This window comes from Falco cherrug, unplaced genomic scaffold, assembly GCF_023634085.1.
Source record: "Falco cherrug isolate bFalChe1 unplaced genomic scaffold, bFalChe1.pri scaffold_28, whole genome shotgun sequence".
NCBI lineage: Eukaryota > Metazoa > Chordata > Aves > Falconiformes > Falconidae > Falco > Falco cherrug.
This window is the reverse complement of record NW_026599443.1, coordinates 2,163,954-2,173,444: the sequence shown is the minus strand read 5'-3', so window position 1 is coordinate 2,173,444 and position 9,491 is coordinate 2,163,954.

The following is a 9,491-nucleotide window of genomic DNA, read 5'->3' as shown; positions in this document are numbered from 1 at the left end:
CCCACCACAGCCCACGAAAGCCCACCACGGCCCACCACAGTTCACCACAGCCCGTCCCAGCCCACCACAGCCCTCCAGAGCCCGTCTCAGCTCACCACAGCCTGTCCCAGCCCACCACAGCCCACCGCAGCCCATCCCAGCCCACCACGGCCCGTCCCAGCCCGTGCCAACCCGTCACAACACACCACAGCCCGTCCCTATCCACCACAGCGTGTCCCAACCCACCACAGCCCACCACAGCCCTTCAGAACCCACCACAGCACGTCCCAGGCCACCACAGACCACCACAGCCCACCACAGCCCACCACAGCCCGTGCCAGCCCACCACAGCCCACCACAGCTTGTCCCAGACCACCACAGCTCTTCCCAGCCCACCATAACCAACCACAGCCTATCCCAGCCAATCCCAGCCCACCACAGCCCGTCCCATCACACCACAGCCCACCACAGCCCGTCCCAGCCAACCATGGCCCGTCCCAGCCCACCACAGCCCGTCCCAGCCCACCACGGCCCACCACGGCCCATCCGGGCCCAACACAGCCCACCAAGGCGCACCACAGCCCATCCCAGCCCATTACAGCCTGTCCCAGACCACCACATCCCATCTCAGCCCACCACAGCCCGTCCCAGCCCACCACAACCGACCACAGCCCACCACAGCCCACCACGGCCGACCACAGCCCACCACGGCAGACCACAGCCCACCACGGCCCATCCAAGCCCACCACGGTCCACCACGGCACGTCCCAGCCCACCACAGAGCACCACAGCCCGTCCCAGCCCGTCCCAGCCCACCACAGTATGTCCCAGACCACCAGAGCCCGTCCCAGCCCACCACAGCCCGTTTAGCCCACCACAGCCTGTCCCAGCCTGTCCCAGCTCGTCCAAGCCTGTCCCAGAACCCATCGCAGCCCACCACAGCCCGTCACAGCCCGTCCCAGCTCTCCACAACCCACCGCAGCCCGTCCCAGCCCACCACAGCCCGTCCCAGCCCACCACGGCCCACAAAAGCCCACCACAGCCCACCACGGCCCGTCCTAGCCCACCACAGACATCCAGAGCCCGTCTCAGCTCACCACAGCCTATCCCAGCCCACCACGGCCCAGCACATCACACCACGGCCCACCGCAGCCTATCCCAACCCGTCCCAGCCCAATACGGCCCGTCCCAGCCCACCACAGCCCGTCCCAGCCCACCACGGCCCGTCCCAGCCCGTCCCAGCCCACGACAGCCCGTCCCAGCCCACCAGAGCCCACCAGAGCCCACCACAGCCCGTCCCAGCCCACCACAGCCCACTACGGCCCACCACAGCCCGTCCCAGCCCACCACAGCCCGTCCCAGCCCACCACAGCTTGTCCCAGCCCACCACAGCCCGTCCCAGCCCACCACAGCCCGTCCCAGCTCGTCCCAGCCCACCACAGCCTCTCACAGCACACCACAGCCCGTAACAGCCCACCACAGCAAGTACCAGCCCGTCCCAGCCCACCACGGCCCGTCTCAGCCCACCACGGCCCGTCTCAGCCCACCACGGCCCGTCTCAGCTCACCACAACCTGTCCCAGACGACCACAGCTCGTCCCAGCCCACCACAGCCCACCACAGCCCGTCCCAGCCCACCATGGCCCGTCCCAGCCCACCAGAGCCCGTCCCAGCCTGTTTCAGCCCAGCACGGCTAACCACGGCCTGTCCCGGCCCACCACGGCCAACCACGGTCCACCATGGCCCACCAGAGCACACCACGGCCCACCACAGCCCGTCCCAGTCCACCACAGCCCACCACAGCCTGTCCCAGCCCACCACGGCCCGTCCCAGCCCACCACGGCCCACCCCAGCCCACCACGGCCCGTCCCAGCCCACCACGGCCCGCCATGGCCCACCAAAGCTCGTCCCAGATAAACAAGGCGCACCACAGCCCACCACGGCCCGTCCCGGCCCACCACAGCCTGTCCCAGCACACCACAGCCCACCACAGCCCATCACAGCCCACCACAGCCCGTCCCAGCTTACCACAGCCCACCACAGACCGTCCCAGCCCACCACAGACCGCTCCAGCCCCTCCCAGCCCGTCTCAGCCCACCACAGCCTGTCCCAGCTCGTCCAAGCCTGTCCCAGACCCCCAGAGCCCGTCGCAGCCCACCACAGCCCGTCACAGCCCGTCCCAGCTCTCCACAACCCACCGCAGCCCGTCCCAGCCCACCACAGCCCGTCCCAGCCCACCACGGCCCACGAAAGCCCACCACAGCCCACCACGGCCCACCACAGCCCGTCCCAGCCCACCACAAGCCGTCCTAGCCCACCACAGACCTCCAGAGCCCGTCTCAGCTCACCACAGCCTATCCCAGCCCACCACGGCCCACCACAGCACACCACGGCCCACCGCAGCCTATCCCAACCCGTCCCAGCCCACCACGGCCCGTCCCAGCCCACCACGGCCCGTCCCAGCCCACCACAGCCCACTACGGCCCACCACAGCCCGTCCCAGCCCACCACAGCCCGTCCCAGCCCACCACAGCCCGTCCCAGCCCACCACAGCCCGTCCCAGACCACCACAGCCTCTCACAGCACATCACAGCCCGTAACAGCCCACCACAGCAAGTACCAGCCCGTCCCAGCCCACCACAGCCCGTCTCAGCCCACCACGGCCCGTCTCAGCTCACCACAACCCGTCCCAGACGACCACAGCCCGTCCCAGCCCACCACAGCCCACCACAGCCCGTCCCAGCCCACCACTGCCCGTCCCAGCCCACCACTGCCCGTCCCAGCCCACCACAGCCCGTCCCAGCCCACCACAGCCCATCCCAGCACACCACAGCCCGTCTCAGCTCACCACAACCCGTCCCAGACGACCACAGCCCGTCCCAGCCCACCACAGCCCACCACAGCCCGTCCCAGCCCACCACAGCCCGTCCCAGCCCACCACAGCCCGTCCCAGCCCACCAGAGCCCGTCCCAGCCTGTTTCAGCCCACCACGGCTAACCACGGCCTGTCCCGGCCCACCACGGCCAACAACGGTCCATCATGGCCCACCAGAGCACACCACGGCCCACCACGGCCCTTCCCAGTCCACCACAGCCCACCACAGCCTGTCCCAGCCCACCACGGCCCGTCCCAGCCCACCACGGCCCGTCGCAGCCCACCACGGCCCGTCGCAGCCCACCACGGCCCGTCCCAGCCCACCACGGCCCGTCCCAGCCCACCACGGCCCATCACAGCCCACCACAGTTCACCACAGCCCGTCCTAGCCCAGCACGGCCCGTCCCAGCCCACCACGGACCACCACGGCCCATCTCAGCCCACCACAGCCTGTCCAAGCCCAGCACAGCCCTCCACAACCCTCCACAGCCCGTCCCAACCCTCCACAGCTCATCCCAGCCTACCACAGCCCGTCGCAGCCCAACACAGCTTATCCCAGCCCACCGCAGCCCGTCCCAGCCCACCGCAGCCCGTCCTAGCCCACCGAAACCCGTCCCAGCCCATCGCAACCCGTCCCAGCCCACCACAGCCAACCACAGGTCACCACAGCCCACCACCGGTCACCACAGCCCACCACCGGTCACCACAGCCCACCACAGGTCACCACAGCCTGTTTCAGCCCACCACGGCAAACCACGGCCCGTCCCAGCCCACCACGGCCCGCCATGGCCCACCACAGCTCATCCCAGATAAACAAGGCGCACCACAGCCCACCACGGCCCGTCCCGGCCCACCACAGCCCGTCCCAGCTTACCACAGCCCACCACAGACCGTCCCAGCCCACCACAGCCCGTCCCTGCTTACCTCAGCCCACCACAGACCGTCCCAGCCCACCACAGACCGTCCCAGCCCACCACAGCCCGTCCCAGCCCACCACTGCCCGTCCCAGCCCACCACTGCCCGTCCCAGCCCGTCCCAGCCCGTCCCAACCCTCCAAAGCCCGTCCCAGCACACCACAGCCCACCACAGCCTATCCCAGCCCACCACAGCCCGTCCCATCTTACCACAGCCCACACCAGACCGTCCCAGCCCACCACAGACCGTCCCAGCCCACCACAGCCCGTCCCAGCCCACCACAGCCCGTTCCAGCCCACCACTGCCCGTACCAGCCCACCACTGCCCGTCCCAGCCCGTCCCAAGCCACCACAGCCCGTCCCAGCCCACCACAGCCCACCACAGCCCACCGCAGCCCATCCCAGCCCACCACGGCCCGTCCCAGCCCGTGCCAACCCGTCACAACACACCACAGCCCACCACAGCCCGTCCCTACCCACCACAGCGTGTCCCAACCCACCACAGCCCACCACAGCCCTTCAGAACCCACCACTAACCCACCAAAGCCCGTCCCCGCCCACCACAGCCCGTCCCAGCCCACCACAGCCCACCACGCCCCGTGCCAACCCACCAGAGCCCGTCCCAGCCCACCACAGCCCGTCACAGCCCGTCCCAGCCCACCAGAGGTCGTCCCAGCTCACCACAACCCACCACAGCCCTTCCCAGCCCGTCCCAGCCCACCACAGCCCGTCCCAGCCCACCACGGCCGCCGCAGACCATCAGAGCCCGTCCCAGCCCACCACAATCCCGTCCCAGCCCACTATAGCCCGTCCCAGCCCACCACAACCCGTTCTAGCTCACCACAACCCACCACAGCGCACCATAGCCCACCACAGCCCACCACAGCGCACCAGAGTCTGTCCCGGCCCACCAGAGCCTGTCCCAGCCCACCACAGCCCGTCCCAGCCCACCGCAGCCCGCCACGGCCCGTCCCAGCCCACCACAGCCCATTCCAGAACACCAGAGCCCTTCCCAGTTCACCACAGCATGTCCCAGCACACCACAGCCCACCACAGCCCGTCCAATTTCACCACAGCCCGTCTCAGCACACCACAACCCACCACAGCCCGTCCCAGCACACCGCAGCCTATCCCAACCCGTCCCAGCCCACCACGACCCGTCCCAGCCCACCACGGCCCGTCCCAGCCCGTCCCAGCCCACGACAGCCCGTCCCAGCCCACGATAGTCCGTCCCAGCCCACCAGAGCCCACCAGAGCCCACCACAGCTCGTCCCAGCCCACCACAGCCCACAAGAGCTTGTCACAGACCACCACAGCCCGTCCCAGCCCACCACAGCCCACTACGGCCCACCACAGCCCGTCCCAGCCCACCACAGCCCGTCCCAGCCCACCACAGCCCGTAACAGCCCACCACAGCAAGTACCAGCCCGTCCCAGCCCACCACGGCCTGTCTCAGCCCACCACGGCCCGTCTCAGCCAACCACGGCCCGTCTCAGCTCACCACAACCCGTCCCAGACCACCACAGCCCACCACGGCCCGTCCCAGGCCACCACAGCCCGTCCCAGCCCACGACAGCCCGTCCCAGCCCACGACAGCCCGTCCCAGCCCACCAGAGCCCACCAGAGCCCACCACAGCTCGTCCCAGCCCACCACAGCCCACAAGAGCTTGTCACAGACCACCACAGCCCGTCCCAGCCCACCACAGCCCACTACGGCCCACCACAGCCCGTCCCAGCCCACCACAGCCCGTCCCAGCTCGTCCCAGACCACCACAGCCTCTCACAGCACATCACAGCCCGTAACAGCCCACCACAGCAAGTACCAGCCCGTCCCAGCCCACCACGGCCCGTCTCAGCCCACCACGGCCCGTCTCAGCTCACCACAACCCGTCCCAGACGACCACAGCCCGTCCCAGCCCACCACAGCCCACCACAGCCTGTCCCAGCCCACCACGGCCCGTCCCCGCCCACCACAGCCCGTCCCAGCCCACCAGAGCCCGTCCCAGCCTGTTTCAGCCCACCACGGCTAACCACGGCCTGTCCCGGCCCACCACGGCCAACCACGGTCCACCATGGCCCACCAGAGCACACCACGGCCCACCACGGCCCTTCCCAGTCCACCACAGCCCACCACAGCCTGTCCAAGCCCACCACGGCCCGTCCCAGCCCACCACGGCCCACGCCAGCCCACCACGGCCCGTCCCAGCCCACCACGGCCCGTCCCAGCCCACCACGGCCCATCACAGCCCACCACAGTTCACCACAGCCCGTCCTAGCCCAGCACGGCTCGTCCCAGCCCACCACGGACCACCACGGCCCATCTCAGCCCACCACAGCCTGTCCAAGCTCAGCACAGCCCTCCACAACCCTCCACAGCCCGTCCCAACCCTCCACAGCTCATCCCAGCCTACCATAGCCCGTCGCAGCCCAACACAGCTTATCCCAGCCCACCGCAGCCCGTCCCAGCCCACCGCAGCCCGTCCTAGCCCACCGAAACCCGTCCCAGCCCACCGAAACCCGTCCCAGCCCACCACAGCCCACCACAGGTCACCACAGCCCACCACCGGTCGCCACAGCCCACCACCGGTCACCACAGCCTGTTTCAGCCCACCACGGCAAACCACGGCCCGTCCCAGCCCACCACTGCCCGTCCCAGCCCGTCCCAGCCCGTCCCAAACCTCCACAGCCCGTCCCAGCACACCACAGCCTACCACAGCCCATCACAGCCCACCACAGCCCGTTCCAGCTTACCACAGCCCACACCAGACCGTCCCAGCCCACCACAGACCGTCCCAGCCCACCACAGCCCGTCCCAGCCCACCACAGCCCGTTCCAGCCCACCACTGCCCGTCCCAGCCCACCACTGCCCGTCCCAGCCCGTCCCAACCCACCACAGCCCGTCCCAGCCCACCACAGCCCACCACAGCCCACCGCAGCCCATCCCAGCCCACCACGGCCCGTCCCAGCCCGTGCCAACCCGTCACAACACGCCACAGCCCGTCCCAGCCCACCACAGCCCACCACAGCCCATCCCAACCCACCACAGCCCGTCCCTACCCACCACAGCGTGTCCCAACCCACCACAGCCCACCACAGCCCTTCAGAACCCACCACAGCCCACCACAGCCCGTCCCAGCCCACCACAGCACGTCCCAGGCCACCACAGACCACCACAGCCCACCACAGCCCATGAAGCCCACCACAGCCCGCCTCAGCCCACTACAGCTCGTCCCAGCCCACCACAGCCCGTCCCAGCCCACCATAACCAACCACAGCCTATCCCAGCCGATCCCAGCCCACCACAGCCCGTCCCATCACACCACAGCCCACCACAGCCCGTCCCAGCCAACCACGGCCCGTCCCAGCCCACCACAGCCCGTCCCAGCCCACCACGGCCCACCACAGCCCACCACGGCCCATCCGGGCCCAACACAGCCCACCAAGGCGCACCACAGCCCATCCCAGCCCATTACAGCCTGTCCCAGCCCACCACATCCCATCTCAGCCCACCACAGCCCGTCCCAGCCCACCACAACCGACCACAGCCCACCACAGCCCACCACGGCCGACCACAGCCCACCACGGCAGACCACAGCCCACCACGGCCCATCCAAGCCCACCACGGCCCATCCAAGCCCACCACGGTCCACCACGGCACGTCCCAGCCCACCACAGAGCACCACAGCCCGTCCCAGCCCGTCCCAGCCCACCACAGTATGTCCCAGCCCACCAGAGCCCGTCCCAGCCCACCACAGCCTGTCCCAGCCCACCACAGCCCACCACGCCGCGTGCCAACCCACCAGAGCCCGTCCCAGCCCACCACAGCCCACCACAGCCCGTCCCAGACCACAAGAGGTCGTCCCAGCCCACACCTAACCCACCAAAGCCCGTCCCCGCCCACCACAGCCTGTCCCAGCCCACCACAGCCCACCGCAGTCCATCCCAGCCCACCACGGCCCGTCCCAGCCCGTGCCAACCCGTCACAACACACCACAGCCCACCACAGCCCGTCCCTACCCACCACAGCGTGTCCCAACCCACCACAGCCCACCACAGCCCTTCAGAACCCACCACTAACCCACCAAAGCCCGTCCCCGCCCACCACAGCCCGTCCCAGCCCACCACAGCCCACCACGCCCCGTGCCAACCCACCAGAGCCCGTCCCAGCCCACCACAGCCCGTCACAGCCCGTCCCAGCCCACCAGAGGTCGTCCCAGCTCACCACAACCCACCACAGCCCTTCCCAGCCCGTCCCAGCCCACCACAGCCCGTCCCAGCCCACCACGGCCGCCGCAGACCATCAGAGCCCGTCCCAGCTCACCACAATCCCGTCCCAGCCCACTATAGCCCGTCCCAGCCCACCACAACCCGTTCTAGCTCACCACAACCCACCACAGCGCAGCATAGCACACCACAGCCCACCAAAGCGCACCACAGCCTGTCCCAGCCCACCACAGCCCGTCCCAGCCCACCGCAGCCCGCCATGGCCCGTCCCAGCCCACCACAGCCCATTCCAGACCACCAGAGCCCTTCCCAGTTCACCACAGCATGTCCCAGCACACCACAGCCCACCACAGCCCGTCCAATTTCACCACAGCCCGTCTCAGCTCACCACACCCACCACAGCCCGTCCCACCACACCGCAGCCTATCCCAACTCGTCCCAGCCCACCACGGCCCGTCCCAGCCCACCACGGCCCGTCCCAGCCCACCACAGCCCGTCCCAGCCCGTCCCAGCCCACGACAGCCCGTCCCAGCCCACGACAGTCCGTACCAGCCCTCCAGAGCCCACCAGAGCCCACCACAGCTCGTCCCAGCCCACCACAGCCCACAAGAGCTTGTCACAGACCACCACAGCCCGTCCCAGCCCACCACAGCCCACTACGGCCCACCACAGCCCGTCCCAGCCCACCACAGCCCGTCCCAGCCCACCACAGCCCGTAACAGCCCACCACAGCAAGTACCAGCCCGTCCCAGCCCACCACGGCCCGTCTCAGCCCACCACGGCCCGTCTCAGCCCACCACGGCCCGTCTCAGCTCACCACGACCCGTCCCAGACGACCACAGCCCGTCCCAGCCCACCACAGCCCACCACAGCCCGTCCCAGCCCACCACGGCCCGTCCCAGCCCACCACGGCCCATCACAGCCCACCACAGTTCACCACAGCCCGTCCTAGCCCAGCACGGCTCGTCCCAGCCCACCACGGACCACCACGGCCCATCTCAGCCCACCACAGCCTGTCCAAGCTCAGCACAGCCCTCCACAACCCTCCACAGCCCGTCCCAACCCTCCACAGCTCATCCCAGCCTACCACAGCCCGTCGCAGCCCAACACAGCTTATCCCAGCCCACCGCAGCCCGTCCCAGCCCACCGCAGCCCGTCCTAGCCCACCGAAACCCGTCCCAGCCCACCGAAACCCGTCCCAGCCCACCACAGCCCACCACAGGTCACCACAGCCCACCACCGGTCGCCACAGCCCACCACCGGTCACCACAGCCTGTTTCAGCCCACCACGGCAAACCACGGCCCGTGCCAGCCCACCACTGCCCGTCCCAGCCCGTCCCAGCCCGTCCCAACCCTCCACAGCCCGTCCCAGCACACCACAGCCTACCACAGCCCATCACAGCCCACCACAGCCCGTTCCAGCTTACCACAGCCCACACCAGACCGTCCCAGCCCACCACAGACCGTCCCAGCCCACCACAGCCCGTCCCAGCCCACCACA